The 16748-nt window shown below is 38.6% G+C and overlaps 1 protein-coding gene across 4 annotated transcripts in view; it reads right to left on the reverse strand.

Annotated features, from left to right (window-relative positions):
• ncoa1 (nuclear receptor coactivator 1) overlaps nucleotides 1–13824 on the reverse strand; it is a 34243-nt gene extending 20419 nt beyond the window's left edge. For 2 of the 4 annotated variants that reach the window (XM_068342261.1, XM_068342262.1), the window contains exons 1-2: nucleotides 13220–13824; nucleotides 1991–2207 (exon numbers count right to left, since the gene is read on the reverse strand). The gene's annotated coding sequence lies outside the window, so the exon portion shown is untranslated. The remainder of the gene's footprint in view (nucleotides 1–1990; nucleotides 2208–13219) is intronic. The other 2 variants (XM_068342257.1, XM_068342258.1) reach the window with 2 other exon arrangements.
• Nucleotides 13825–16748: the final 2924 nt, after the last annotated feature.

Here is a 16748-nt window from a genome sequence, read left to right on the forward strand (position 1 = left end):
ATATATAATGAACATACATAGAAGTGTGTGTGTGTAGGCCCCTGAAACAAACAAACAAACACACACACACACACACACACACACACACACACACGGGGCAGTAGGCATGCAATGTATACACAGCGGGAGGCAGAGTGACGGGCAGCTCCATCTGATGGGTGTGGGGGGTGCGTTGCTTGGGGGCACCTTGGCAGTGCTCAGGGGGTGGGCTGACGCCTCCCACTACCGCCCCATTATTCCTAGACTCATCTTCAGACTTCATGCTACAGAAAAATCCAACCATGCAATGCGCAAATATTTGCAGAAAGAGCTTAAGACTAAAGATATGGTCATGATCAGTAGTTCTGCAAACCAATTTGTAAAAAAAATTAGCCAACATTGAATAACCACAGCTAAGCCACTTTCAATCACTTTATTTGTTCTACTTTTGAAAATTAAATTTATGAATCAATATATCTGTCATTTATGTTATTGATCAATGCACTTGTCTTTGTGGTTTTATTATATTTTGAGAAAATGACAATCCTTCCGACTGAAAAATGGTTAGGTGAAATGTTTGCGTGATGTCATTATGCGTTTTTAACAGACAAAAACTCCATGGTGGGGTCCTTGAAGGGGCTTTCCTTCTCTAACACATACCCTATTAAGTTCCAGTCCATTGTTTCTGATCATCTGTTTACACCCTGACACAGGATGTTTACCAAAAGTAAGAAATAACTCCACAAAACTACGACATTTAACTAGATTCCTCGCGCCATAGGATACATACTGTGGTGCCAATAGAGGAACGCACTTTCTGCTGAAAATTAGCAGGTGTTTGAATTTAAATTATTATGAGACACAAGTTCAGCAATCACATTCTACAGGAAAAGAACTGTCAGTGGTGGATGACCTATAGCGGAATGTGTTGCTGGACAACAGACCAATGGCAGCCTAGTTCCCATGGCATCAGCCTTTGTTTTGTCACCTCCTCCAATTCACATGAGGCCCAGGAATCAGAACCCTAATATAACACATAATGTTTACAGATTTAAGGGCTTCAAAGAAGCCATTACAAAATTGTCAGATTTAATGAACAATATGAAGTGGTGAGTTGCAGTCAATAGTTGGCTGTTCTTAGGAACTTTTCCCATCGATGTTGAAATAGGAGCAGAAGAGTCAGAACTAAGTGTAAGATTACATACAAATACTGTCAAACGTGAAACACGAGCACGTATATTAGTACACAGAATGAGGACTATCCCATTGTCCTGGTCAGACAGAGGATAACTCCCATTCTACTGTATATAATAAAAATAGTGCCGAAACACATCTGAAAAACTATGAGCATTTTCTGAATACCATAATGACATCATCCTTTTCTACATCCAAATCTGCCTTGCCCACCGCCTACATGTCATTGCTCACCTAATTTGGAATCTCACACACGTTGGCAGCCAGACAGCTAATTCTAGATGAATATTTATCGTTTATTGAACTCGACTGTGTGGAATTGGAGTGTGAATATGAGTGTGTGTGTGTCCTCGTTTCAACCCGGGAAATGCTAAGGGAGGCCTAGTGAGACATGCTGCGATGTTGAGAGTGGGTGGGCCACAAATCTCAGATACAACATACGGCTCAGGGAAATAATGCAGGGAGGCCAAAAACAGAGTGGGGGCATTATCTTTCTTCTCCCTTGCTCGACTATTAATTTAGCTTAAACTCACTGATCTTCTAAAATATGATGAATGACAGACTATGAAGTCTGTGTGGACACAATAATGCCTGGAGTCACCTTGCTGTTGATTATGTTTTGCAGACTGACAGGGTCTTTATTATAGTTTTTATATCATTAAAATTGGTAGCATATATTTCCCATCTTTCATCAGAGAGATAAAGTATTTATAAACACATTACAGGAAAAAAAAATCAATATTAAAACACAAATTGTCCAAATGAAAATTAGTGTAAACGGACATAGATGGAGAAACATGATGCAAACTTCACTTACTTGATCTAGGGCTTCAGTGGGTGAGTCATGTGGTGGCTGTGGTGGCCTTGTTCAGGGCTCCGGGCAAATAAAAAGGGGCGAAAGGGAGACTCTGGGCGATATCAGTGGCAGGCAGGCAGCTTGGAGTCGAGATGATGGAACAGTGGTGGTAGCGTTATGGCTCCACGACCCCTCTGTCACGCAGCACCATCCCAGGTGCAGGGAGAAGCCGATTGGCCTAGGATTGAGTGAAGAAATGAGAAATGGATGTTAGCATGCTTTTTAGGGGATGTTACTGATATGACTGTTATTAATCAAGGACACTGACAGTTGTATCTGGAGATAAATACTGTAATTCAGTAAATATTCTTTTTTATTGCATTAAGAGACCACATCTACATAACTCTTACTAGGCGTCAAGAGACGGCAGAAATGTGCCTAAATGTTCTTTAATTTTTAAAAAAAATTTGTGTAAGACTAAGAAAAGCAGTCATTAAAATCCTGTAAACCTTTAAAGTGTCAACATGAGTGTCTGTCTGATGATAATCAGAATTTTTTATGCACAGTCAAGTAGAAATCTATTAATTGAATGAGTCGACATCATCTGTCATAGCGATCAAGATACAGTCACGAGGTTCAGTCTCAGGATATATAATGCCACGATAAATCAAAGTCCAAATCTGCAGAATTGATTACTTGTGGATTGATGAGTTATCATAGCATTTGGCCAAGATTGACCCTACAGATGACAAGCATTAAGGAGAAATCAAATTTCTTTGTCCTGAACACATACCCACAGCATTTTTTTCAAACGTGCCACATTTGCAAAATAAAAATGCAGAAAAAAATAGACACTTAAGAACCTAAAAAGAATAGATAGATAGATAGATAGATAGATAGATAGATAGATAGATAGATAGATAGATAGATAGATAGATAGATAGATAGATAGATAGATAGATAGATAGATAGATAGATAGATAGATAGATAGATAGATAGATAGATAGATAGATAGATAGATACTTTATTAATCCCGGAGGAAATTGCATATATCCACTGCTCAGGCATTACATAACAAATAATACTGGATAAACACCAGGAGAAAAGGAAGTATAAAATAAAATTTAAACAGTATAAAATTGAGTTAAAATATAAAACAGTATAAAAAATAAATAAATAAATTATATATATATATATATATATACAACAGTATAAAATTAAATTTAAATTAAATTAAATTAAATCCATATTCAACCCCGTGCTGACCTCGCCACCTCCCCCCCGCTCCTCCTGAGAGAGTCATTGTACCCCCTGATGGCACGGGGCACGAAGGAGGACCTCAGCCTCTCTGTGGAGGCGCTGTGTGACAGCAGTCTGCCGCTGAAGGTGCTTCTCTGCTGGGAGAAGGTGGTTTGTAGGGGGTGCCTGGTGTTGTTCATGATGGCCTTAATTTTAGACATGGTCCTGCTCTCCAGAAGCATATCCACAGAGTCCAGGCTCAGCCCGACCACTGAGCCCGCTCTGCGGATGAGTCTGTTCAGACGGTCCATATCTCTTTTCCTGGCCCCCCCACCCCAACACACAATGGCGTGTGACAGCACACTGGAGACTACGGACTGATAATCACGGTTAACATTCATGCTACCTGTTTTATGTTTGATAGTCATGGTTTCTAAAGATGGTAAAGATTTAATTGTATCAACTGGACAACACTAAACCAATGGGGGTTGGGAATTTTCTCACTTACTGCTGTGAAAAAACAATATAACACCATGGGATGGTGGTGGTGCAGTGCTTTTTTTTCCTTTATGAGGGATGGTTACTTGTAACAGAGGTGCATGCAGAGCCGTATGGATGACATGAGCGCACAGATTCAACTATGCATTTCCTCCTCCATGTTTAATCTGGCTGTCTGCATAAACCACCCGCTCTGAGAATCAGAAACATAAGAGACTCAACCGATGGATTGGCGGGCTGCAGGACCCACAGGATGAACCCAAACCTTTAGTATCGCGCTCACAGTTGGCGTGTTCACCGATAATGTGAAGCAAACAAGAGCTCATGATGATAACATTCACATACAGTGTTTCACAGTCAGTTTAACGCTCAAGATTAATACTAAATAAATCAGCTTTCACTGAATGTGTTATTTCAATTATAAAAGCTGTTTGGGGGGTGATCTGTTGTGAGTAAAAACACATCCACGGGGCTATTATGGAGATATCCATTCTAATGAATCCAGTCACTTTCAATAAATGGTATATACTGTATTTTTTATTGATTTATTTATTCAGTTTATTTTCTTCCATCCAGACATGTTAGTACAACAGATTTTACTTTCATCAGTGTTGAGACATCAGCAACATCCGAAGAGAAAAAAAAGGGTTGACGGGTAGAAGCCATTGGCTTGTAAGGTTCCCGTCCCCTAAATCATCAGCATCTCTCATTACAGCACATTGTCAACCAATTCATACATTGCATTTTGATGACATATTTAAAATAACAAGATAACAAAACCACTGAAAGTTGTACAGAAATATGTTCAAAATGCGTAAAACCAAAAGATTTCTACACATCATAATAGTGGGTTAGACATTTAATAAAAAGGAAGGCCAAACAGTCACAGAGCACAAATAAAATATCAAATAGACCACGCAAGAAGTACCAATGAAATCAAATCCCAACCCAAATACCATCTCTGCACAAACAAACAGACCACAATTCAATTTAGTGTTCACAAGGTATATTAAATCAAGCAAGCGTGATGCAAACTTTACACCTCAATGAGGAGATACAGCTGGGGTATCTCTTCCACTGAACAAGAAACACTGGCAGCAACTACAAACTACCTCGCTGTGGAAGCGGAGCCTGCATGTCATTCACTCGCATCAAATGCTGCACCCATGAAAATCTGTAAAAGCTGAATAAATTACATTATATAAAACAGATATCTCTTACATCATCATGGAAAATGAGAACTGTGCATGCGTCCCTCTTGTATCAGGCCCTTGATCATTCAACTTCTATAAGATCAACAGGGGATAGGTTACCAATCAAGTTGGTTTTCTGAAGGACAGATAGCTTTACTTGTTTCTACGGTAACAGCTGCTTTGTTTTCCTCAATGTAAAGCACGACTTCAGCTAGGTAGAGTCATGAAGAGTCGTAAAAAGACGTGATTTGGGGCTATGATTTTGATTCATCACATCATATTATGCCAAACACTATTTTTCTATTCAAGGCTTCACACTAAATGACCAAAAAAACCCTCTTAACCCAACCTAACCTTCTGTAAATATAGACAAAATTACCCCAGCTTAACAACGTCCAAAGAATTTGCTCTTTGGTTCTGCAAGTTTGTTTCTTGTAAAACTAGTAATTTACTATTAATTTACTAAAAATCCAGCATTCATGTTACTTCCAGTAAGAACATGAAAATTTACTATAACTACTATTGTTGCATGTAGTGAAAATATCCAGATTACATGGAGAAAAACCACCCAAGGAGATTCCAAAAGGGACCATGACGAGTATTTAATTTTAGTTTCACATGTTCTAAAAAAAAATAAAAAAAAATAAAAAATTGCTGATTTGAAATAAAATCCCCAAAACAAAACCTAAATTTCACCTATATTAAGTTATGCAAGTACATGATGACATCAGAAGGTAACAAATACACACACACACACACACACACACACACACACACACACACACACACACACACACACACACAAACACTTCTTTAAAACTGAAAAAGCTATAGTGATTAGATTTGATGCAATTGTTTCGTCAGTATTTACTGACTGTACGTTTATTTCTGACTCCTATATTGTGACTTTCCACGTAGCTTTATTATGACAATATATCAGTTACATGAGTTAAAACGGTCTTGCAGGTGCTTTTGAGCATGTGAACAATAAATAACTCCACCTGGAGACAAACTCAACAGAAAGCTTACAATTTCTTCGGCTAGATATCGTACGTACATTTTATAACAGCTTGACACTATTAGAATATTCAATGGCCTCATATGATTAGAAGAATCTTATCACAGTCATAGTAATAAAGCTGAATAATTTGAATTCTTCTAATATCAAAGGTAAGCTTGTGTACAAAAATATGGTAAGAAGAATCAATCATGACTCACCAACTGCAAGTAAATCAGCAGAACAAGGAAGCTAAGTGTTTTACAGCGAAGCTTAAGCTCTCATATGATAAGGTGCTTTCTGTGGTGCAGTCATTGCCAGTTTTGTCACCAAACCTGTTTTTCATTTACAAATATTTGGCTGTCACGTCAACTAGAAACTGGTGGTAACAGCATTAAAACATACTGTGAAAACACGTCAATTGTCTGAATTTCAGCTGAATGCTACGAGAGGTTGGCAGCAAGTTAAGAGTTTCAGGGTGCATTGGATGATTGGTTGCATGTGTGCATAAAAAAACTGTAAAATGTCACAACGCGTTTTCATGTACTGCACAAATAAACTAATATGCATCAAAGTCATGAGCAGCTTTACGTCCTGTGTTAACACTGTGAAAGTAAAATGGAGAGCTGTGTTGTTCTGCCTCTGACAGCAGCGCAGGTAGTAATAGCACCAAAAATGCTAGGGGGAAGACAGGGTGAATGTGTGACATTCTAAAGACATATGTGTGCACAGTCCACAAATTTAAAAAGCAGCTAGTAGCATTTAGCGACTAACTCAAATGAGAAAGTAAACTGGTCGTACGTGTGTGTGGTCCAGAAATAGAGGATTTAAAAAGCAGTCAGTAGGTGTTAGTGGCTAACAAAGTCAACGTCAACTGGTCAAGGAGTTTCGCTTACCCTCCGACCAGACAGCAAGATCAACCACTGTGTGACAGGAATTGTAAACAGCTGTTTTTGCCATGTTTCATTGTTTATAAGGCACTGCTAAAATTTCACACATGCAGGAAAAAGGGTGCTATGTATGATGTCACACCTCTAAAGCTGACACGTTATTCAAAACACCCAGCGGGACGCTCTTGTTTTGTCCTGCTAAACAAAGGTGTCATAGAGATGGCTCTTCGTTGCACTGCTGTTGCATGATCTCTGTACAAAAGGCCTATAATTACCCAGCAACTACGCAACTTGGCAGCATTTCACACAACTTTTGAATTAAGATTTTGATGCGACTTTTGATGTCATGCTAAAATTGTTAACATGCACTAATAAACACAGTGTGCAGCTGAGGAGGTGAACGGGACCATGTTTCATCCATTCATCCCAACAGAACTGGATTAATTTTTTATTTATTAATAAAAGAAAATACCGTAATTTTTTTGCCCATTTAAACTTTAAACAAAGAGGTCTTATGTGGATGTACTCGTGGTTGAGTACCAGCAATGGTTGTAGGATGCTGAAGATTTAATAAAATGAGCAGGTGTAAATTTATCACACATTGAAGCAACGTGTATTAAAGAAGAGGTGTAAAGATTCAGATTAATAATGGTGTGAAAACCACTTCCTGCATCTAAACTGGAGTTAAGCCAGACAGTGTATCTGGACCGCAAATAGTACTTATTTGCACTGCACTACGATTCACACACACCACTTCCTTTCCTCTTTACAGCTACGTTTTCCTGGTATACACATAAACGATGCAACGTGTGAAATATAAATAAATCCCTATCCCTAAAGCACCGATAAAGTAGAAGATGGTGTGGGTCTCCTTTCTCTTACTGTAGCTTCCACTTTCCTATGACTCCCTTGCCTTGCATCGTAAATCCCCGAGTCTTGAGTCAGCAGCCAGTCTGAGGCAGGCCGCATACTTTAACGAAAGTGAGCTTTGGCATGTTTTCAAAGACAGCGGAACTGTATTACAAACCCACCTGCATTGTGCTTCGTCAACAGCGTTGAAAAGCAAAATGCAAATCAGAGCTAGTAAACTTTTTCCCACAGTCACCTGCTACTACCTGGAAGAGGTACTGAACATCAACACAACCAGGTGTCATTGCACACAGTTGAGCGGCCGATCCACCCAGCTGCTGTCCTCTTCGACAGTTGAACAGCCTGACAGACGAATTTGAACCCTCGTCGCAGTCTTGTAATCTGTTGTCTGTTTCACTGCTGCAGTGGGAGTCATATATATACACATTTAACTGTCTGGAGAGCCATCTTTTCCGCCTTGCACTGCCTTCTGGGAGACAGGGAATAAATGAAAAGAAATTGCCAAAGTAGTTGTCGGGATTTCTGAACTGACTAAATATCACACTGGACACAGAAGACTACACACAATCCCATCTGCATTACATCATACCGGTTCAACTTTGACCTCCTCATGGTCTTATGAATACTACAGCGAGGATTGTGAAATGTAAATTCTGGCTGGCGTTTGACTAAACTCGGGTTGAAATCATTCCACAAATAATATGAGTACCAAGTTAACTAAAACCACTGCAGAGGAAACTAGAGAGCACAATAACCTTAATTGTCAACTGGAAAATTTGCATCCAGAGAGAAAGATGCCATCCTAAGATTAAATTAAATCAAAATAATCAAATTATGTGGATAAACTATAATCGTTATTAGAGTGATTGTGAACAAACATGAAGTTCAAATGAGGACAAAATAGAACGTTCATCTGCTTTAAACATTAAGTATACTTGACATTACAAAAACTACAAATAGTGTGTGTGATGCAAAGTTGAACCATTCTCAAATGCAGAAATAACACAAGCAAGACACTTTTAACCGCTGACTGCATCTTGCATGGCAACACCTCAGTGAAACTTTGGGACGTGCGTCGCCATCCGCCCATACAAAAAACCCTGGTACACAAACATCTTTATGCTCCACTAAACAAAGGCTCTTTACACCACCATATGCTCCAATCACATTGACAATGAGATGAACACATCGGTTGAAACTTCTTCAAAAATCACCCGACACTGCTGTCATGTCAGCAGAGTATAATGTACCTGTGAAAAAACATCTTGTTCTTTATCTCCTCCTTTTTTCCTATTATTGTCATTCATTCACACGCACATTTCTCACCACAAAACTTAACACAGGAAATTCAACACTATTCTCTTATTGTGACCAGGTATGTTAAGGGAAAAAAATGGGGCCATTGCAGCTTAAATGTTAACCCACTCATGCAAGCAGAACTCCTTTCTCTGCTTTCTTATTTGCCCAATGAATTTCTTCCTATGCGTGGTCTTTCTGTTTCTCTCATTCTTCGCCTTTACTATTCTCCTTCCCTCCACTTCCACCCAACCCTTACAGATTCTCAGTCTGCAGCATGAGCCTTTTCTCCCTGGGTGAGAATGTAGGCCATCTCTCTGACAGCATGAAGGCAGTGCAGAATCGAAGCGGCATCTCTGTGCTCTTCTTCCCTGCATTCTGCACACTTGCAGCAGCTGACGCCAGCATGCGTGTATGCGTCTGTGTGACTGCCTTATAGTGACTCAGAATCGAGAGACAAACCTCAAGATGCAGCAGCTTAAGGTGAACAGGTTTCATCATGAGTCGATCTGTTTTGTTTCTGCAGAAACAAGATCTCTTGCACACCACATGGCAAATTATCGAAGATGATGAGAAAGATTCGGCACACTCTGATCTGTGATGAAGTTGATTTGGTAGGACTGCGTAAAACCATGATACTGTTACAGTTCTCCTTTGTGCATGATGGGGGGTGCTGGATACCCTTATCTGTAGGAGGTAGTCAGAAAAACATGAGCCCTACCAGTATTCAGCTGAAGCAGAGCGATCAATCAATGTCATTGCATTGATCCCTTGGAAATAAAAAAAAATGCACAAAATCCACGCATCTATCCATATTTAGGAAAATGAAAGAACATCCTGCAATTACCTTTTCATTCAAATCTGCACCAAACTTTAATGGAGTCTATTCTGGCTACCATCTTTAAATTTCCCAGTTTGGGATCAATAAAGTATATCTCATCTTATCTAATCTTCCCCTGAGTCCCACAAAATCTGTTCAGTAGCGTTACCCCGATGACAACCAACAAACAGAAAAGGTGATATCATAACCTCCACTTTTGAGATATTAAAAAAAATGTGAGCAGAATAAACGACAATTGAAAATCTTTATCAGATGCAGCTCTACTTCTGTGAAAGAATATCACTTTTAGATGTTTGGTGGTTGGCACCATTATGGCTTTGAAAGTGGATTAATGACTGATGCAATGGTAGGTGCATGTCTTAACGTGTGGAAATAGATACGTCTCTGTCAAATTGTCTATCCATCAACAGCTACACATTTCCATATGCTCCACACACTGACATCGACATGCCAACAAGAGGGACGAGAAGTGCGTAAAAGGGACTAAGAATAAAGGTGAGCAGAAGCAACAATGTACACAGTAGGGTTTTACTGGTTCACTTATGTTCTCTTTTGCGCACATATTTGTCATCCTTTGTGTGAATAATGTCATTTGTCAGCACTTTAATTAGTCTGTCATGCTAAATGCTTTGCTGGACAGTTCATCTTTACGTTTGTCTGTGTCTTAACCACTTTCAGGTCTGTGAGACATAATAAAATGATCCATTATGACTGATAAATACCAAATGACAATAGTATTCAAAAACCTCAGATGGAGAAAGATAACTGCACTACATACAGGAATTACTTAATTTGCGCTAAGTGAAACTTAAAGCCCCAACTTCTGAGAGGACCACACAGTTCAGAAACTGTGTGGGGATGGGGGTACTCATCAGGGGTACACAAATTCTTAATAGTCAAGTAATCTCTGAGTGAAGTCAGGTTAAATGAAAGACATTGCATTCATAATCAAGTTACTTCAGCCCTTCACTGAAGCCATTGTTGCAACAGAGCAAACACCAACCTCAATTTCTTTATTGTAAATTTCTTTATCATGCTTGTGTTATTCATTACTATGATTTTTAATATTGCTCTGAAATAAATCACTCAAAGTTTCTAATGGAGGAACATGATCCAAAAGGGTCCAAGTTCCACCGACCACAGTCCCGTGAAAAACACCACACCTGGAACGTGAGTATTAGCTTTCCTCATAAGCATGAAATTCTACAAATCTAAATCTGAGAGGAGGAAAAAGTCTGAACTTTTATACTCCCAGAAATATGCATTTATATTTATATTTTTGGTTTTGTGTAGTTTACATCTACTACCAAAATCTGGCACCGGTTGACTAAAAGGGGAATCAATACTGTGTACATGTGACATCAATCTGTTAGTAGCCTTAAAAGTACCGCGTTCTGTTCTAAACTCCAGTTGACAGTCAGCCTGCGAAGTTAGCTCCTATACCTCACGCCAACATAGAAATCAGATAAAAGTATTTTCTGGGTTTGCAAAAACAGACTGTAGATAAAAATCTAATAAAAGTCCAGTATAGGAATGTGTGACAGTGGTAGGCAAACTGCAGCAGTGCAGTGTTAAAATGGCTGCTCATTCTCCATCCAAACACAGAGCTCAGCTGAGAGGGACTTCAGCTCCAACTAATTAGTCCAAAATGTTGTTCATCCTTAGGTAGGCTTAACAGCTTCTGTATAAAGCTAAGAAAGGAAATGGCATCGCAGCTGCTTGAAAGTGAATAAATATTAAACACATGAGTCTCTAATGACTCTTACAGCACATTCTGAATAGAATACTTTCTCAACATCCCTATCACGATGCACAAACTACAGCATTTCAACACGCTGGCATGCTATGAAAATACAAAACAAAAAAACCTGGTTAAAGACCTTCATCTATCATCCATGAATCCATTAATCACTTTCTTTGCTCAATGTTTTTTATTAGAAGTTTACATTTAGATTGCACACAGGCACTCACAGTAAACCTTGAACTGAATAACCGGGGTTTACGTTGAACTCTACGTCCCGGCTCTTATCTTCACTACATCATTACCTAAAGAGGCCCAGCTACAACGCTGTCTCTTGGAACCTACATAAACAGACTAGCTGCTATCAGTAAGCACACTCAAAAGACCAACGTTGCAACATGCACCAAGATAATGAATTTAAAGCAATTCATAACACAATACGTGCTAAATGGCAATAATTCCAATTGGGTTTAATAGCAGCAGAGAAAGCAGATGTATATTTAGGAAGAGAGTCTATTTCAAGCTCATTATCGTCGGTTTATGTTCATTTCAAGGAGTATATATGATTGTCTTGCCCCCTCACGCTTCAACCCATCATAGCACCATCCATCCATCCATTTTCTTGTATCATCATAGCACACAATGGCCAAATTCCTATGCAATGTAGAGATTGCTTTCATAAAACCAGTGTATTTCTGTACTAATAATTTCAGTCTCAGTTAGACGAAATGCACTTCACAACTATACTCCAAACATTCTATTTTTAATCAAATGTAGTTTACTTTTGCACATACAAAAAAAACTGTTAAATAATAATAGAGTATTCACTGACATTTATTTTTTTGCATAATCACCTTTTCAAACTGTAAAATAGTAATTCAGATATTTTACATGTCCGCTGTCACATGTCTTTCAAATCAGAGAAATTCAGAGTTTAGCATGCCAGTATTTGTTTCTAAATTGTCATAAGCTGGAGGTACCTCCTTGAATGTTGATATATTCATTCAATTTGTGTAAGGGTTCATGATCCATAAAATTTTGGTTTATTCACTCTTTTTTCAATTTTACATGTGAATAAAAGGAAATACAAGTTATTACCGGCTGAATTAGCAGCTTTACCCAAAGAATTCTACACCTTTAAAACAGAACCAGGACCACTACGGCTATAAATAGAAATGAGGTCAGTTAAGGTGAATTTTGTCCATTACATTAATACAAAACTGAAGGTTAACGTCTGCTCTAATTGCATGTTCTGGATCTTGCCTACTTCTGCGGGTGTTCTAATTACAAAACACGAACTGTCATGTAAATACGACCGGGGGCTTTTCGCCCACGCCGAAGAGGTCAGGATGTCCTGACAGTTTTCGCGTTCGGGACGCAAGTTGCGGGCAAATTAAATTAAACGCAGCGACACCTGGAGGCAGTTTGGACGGTCTTATATAAGAACAGTCTGGTAGATTTTTTGCAGGTGGTGAAGGAGCAAAATGTCCCAGAGAGAACTGCAAGATACTGTATGCATTCAGTTCGAGAGATTGTATAGCAACGTTAGGTGGAAAAATCAACAATGAGTCAGACATGTTTGGAGGCCCTCAGCATATGCTCCTCTGCAGCGGCTAGTTAAATCGTGGATGGTCATCATGACATGTTGTAATACATTAACGGCGATGTTATTCAGCTGGCTTACCTGCTTTATTGTCCGTTTAACTAGTAAATAATGATCCTCCCCACGAAGTCTTGCCGTAACTTGTCACGCTGGATGATTAATTCCCATGCAAACGGCAGTTTAGTCTGTGCGTAAAACAAGCCAGTTAGCCAACTTGGCTAACCAGCTTAACTTAACGCTACTGCCTGCGACAAGAATAGTCAGATGTCTGACTTTTTATCCACTGTTACTTTGCAAAAGATATTTTCACGGTCAACTGTGGCGAACATGTTATAAACCCGACTAGGTTAGCTTGAAAACTAGGGAAAGGCTGCGTCTTAGCTAGCTCGCTAGCAATTTAACACCAGCTAATGTTGACAAACAAGCCTGCGTAGTTAAAATCACACACGACTTGGAGCTAACTCACGCCAGGCTGCCAACACAGTTAGCTTAGCTAGCTAACAAGCTCGCTAAATCCAAACCTTGTTCCGAAAATCCTTTTTTGTTGTGTCCGACTTATATCCCATCCGCAGTTGCAAATCGTACGTAAATCCGTGGATCACTTGCGGCTGGTTTCTCCGTTTCAATGACGGCGCACTCGCGTTTGCAAACCCAAGTTATCGCTTTGGTCTTTGCTCTCCGCCATTTCCAATCTCTCAACACAAACAAACAGGGCTGCTCGCGCGCACGGAACGTCAAGGCGCGTTCACGGCGAGGGCTGGAGAAGCTTCTATAATGATAGAAAGAAGACGCGACTTTTGATCATTCCCTATTATCTACACTCCCGTATTGACTCAATAAGGAACTACGATACTATAGAGAAAATGGAGTAGGGTGTGCGCCGATTATTCATGACGGTACGGTGTCTGTTTATGACTATCATTAGGTAGTTAGGAAGTGTACCGTTAACATTGTGGGGAAATTAAAAACACATGTCGTTTAATGATGACACACGTAAAGAACAACAAACAGTAGAATACAGTCGGCGCTGAAACCAAAGGTCATAACCTCTGATTTTATTTTTAGCTTTTTCAGGGTCTGAACAGCCTGTGGGAATGGTATTTGTAGTAAAATTCAAGGTTGTTATCAAGAAAATATGAAATAAAACATCCTTTATCTTTTATGAATGCAGAATCCTCATAAGTTTAATATTTTTCATTTCGGTAAGGAACTACAGTATATAATCATGTTGGTTATTCGGGGCCTCATTAGACTTATTTTACTCGAACATATGGTGCAGTAAAATGTATTATTAACCAGTAAAATGTATTAGTAAGCAGTAAAATGTATTAGTAAACAATAAATTCATAATTGAAGCCATAATGTATTTTAATCCACAATGTCAAAGCAACAGAGCTTCATCCAAACTAAATTATCTCAGGCACATTAAACGCATGTAGCAAATGTAAAGACAGGTATGGAGATAAAGAATGTGGTCATTCCTCTCGGTGTGTGTTAAAAGCCTGGCAGTGTTGTTTTTTTTTATAAATTGCAGTCTTGAATGAAGCGTATTGCCGTAATCTAGTCTGGAGAAAATACAAACATGGATTATTTTTTCTAAATCTGAGGATGAAAGGATTTATAGTTTTTTTTGTTTTTGTTTTCTGGCTATATCAGTCAGGCAAAACAAGACTGCACTTCGTTGATCACCTGAGTGGCAAAGGTTAAATGAAAGTCAAAAATAGCTCATAGGTTAGGGGGTTCTTTCCAAACATTACTAGATAAGGCATGTAAACTAGTAGAGAGATCAATAATGCTTCCAGCACTGGGACCACTGGTTATAAGAATGAAATCTTGTCAGGAATCAATTGGTATCAGGAAGTTCTTGGACATCCACAGTTTGATGACAGCATATACTGTATACTGTACTGTATTTCAGTGTCCTAAGCATAGCCATGGCAATCAATACCATGGCTATCGCCCTAGAAACGGCATATATTTAAATAAATATGGACTCCAAGTAGACCCTTGAGGACCCCACAAATTGAGGCCCTCAAGAGGGGCAGGCACCTCCAAGCACAGCAGAAAAGGAGATATTTGGCAGATAAGAGATATAACATTTCAGAACCACTTCACTGATGCCAGCATATTTTTTTCAGACTTCGACTTAAGATATCATGGTCCACTGCGTCAAAGAAACAGCTATGGTAGAGGAGAATTAAAGTGAAGAACAGTTTTCTGCATGGAGGCTGCAAGCAGTAAATCATCAGTGACTTTGACAAGAGTGGTCTCAGTACTGTGTTGTTAGGAAATCAAGCTGAAATGTTTTGTCATTTTTATTCATTAAGAAATTAGTTGAGTGAAGACAATTACTTCTAAAAATTTTAATAAAGATTGTAGCTTTGACATGGGTCTAAAATGCCCTAAAAGTTAAGTAGTTAACTTAACTGGCTTTCTCTTTATGAACAAATAATAAACCTAGGAAGTGTGCACAGTAATCGTGATGTGTCTCCTAAACTTACAGTGATGTACTTAGAAGTGAAGAGGGCGACAGCCTGTGTGCAGAAGTTAAACTTATGTTGAAAGATAAAGTTTATTCTATGTTTAATTCTGATTTTTCTTCAATAACTGGAATTTACAGTATTTCGTTTTCAGAACGTAAGCCAGTTCTTAGAAAAACAAAAACAAGCGATCTGATTACATGGAAATTGTGATTTGGAATTTTTCATTATTTTTGAAGTTGTAAAAGTACAAAATGTTTGATTGATTGGTTGATGTTGAAAAGGAAAAAAGTTCTGACACAAAGGTATAGGAATGTGGGATTCACTGTAAATTTTTCAAACTACAGTACAGTACTGTACTAGGAAAATTAACACCTTTTTTTCTACTTTAAAAACCTGATGTTTTGCTGTCCTGGTTAACAAAGGGAATTTGAGTCTAAATAAATGTATTTATAAAGAAAATAATTAGGAGATAACTTTCTGATTAAAAAACATTAACTTTACAAAATCCTACAATTATTTGTTGTCATATGAGGTTATACTGAGTGAACTTCAGATTTGATACAACAGTGTCTTATTTACCTAAATGTTGTGTCTAATGGACTATTCTGTGATTAATTCTGAAATTCACTTTATGCTTATATTTTTGAGCCTTTTACACAGAAAAACTGGGTGAAAACAGTACCTTGAACTGCTGGATGGAGAGACAAACAGTTTTAGGAAAACACCAGGGAGGAACTTGGCCGTCTTTCATCTCATTTAACAGACAAGTACAATTATGACAAGTAATTATGTGCTTTTTCTACTGGGGAGTGAGTGGTGCTTCGGCAATTTTATTTATAGGTAATATAAAAACATCACAACACATTTCATGCATTTTTAACATCATCCATTGGTGTCTTTCATGCTAAAATAAAGCTGCTCTAAGACACTTGAGTACCATTCCACACTACCAGGTCACAAGACCAAGAAAGCTATCGTGCTGAGCCCATGGGATGGTCAAACTGTGGTTGAACAAAAGCGGATATAATGGAAAATTACTCATAGACATATTTCAGTTTGAATAGGTCTTTTCTGGAAGTGCATGTGAGTTTTTGTAACTGAATAAATGACTGAACATTTCATGACTC

This window comes from Antennarius striatus, chromosome 19, assembly GCF_040054535.1.
Source record: "Antennarius striatus isolate MH-2024 chromosome 19, ASM4005453v1, whole genome shotgun sequence".
NCBI lineage: Eukaryota > Metazoa > Chordata > Actinopteri > Lophiiformes > Antennariidae > Antennarius > Antennarius striatus.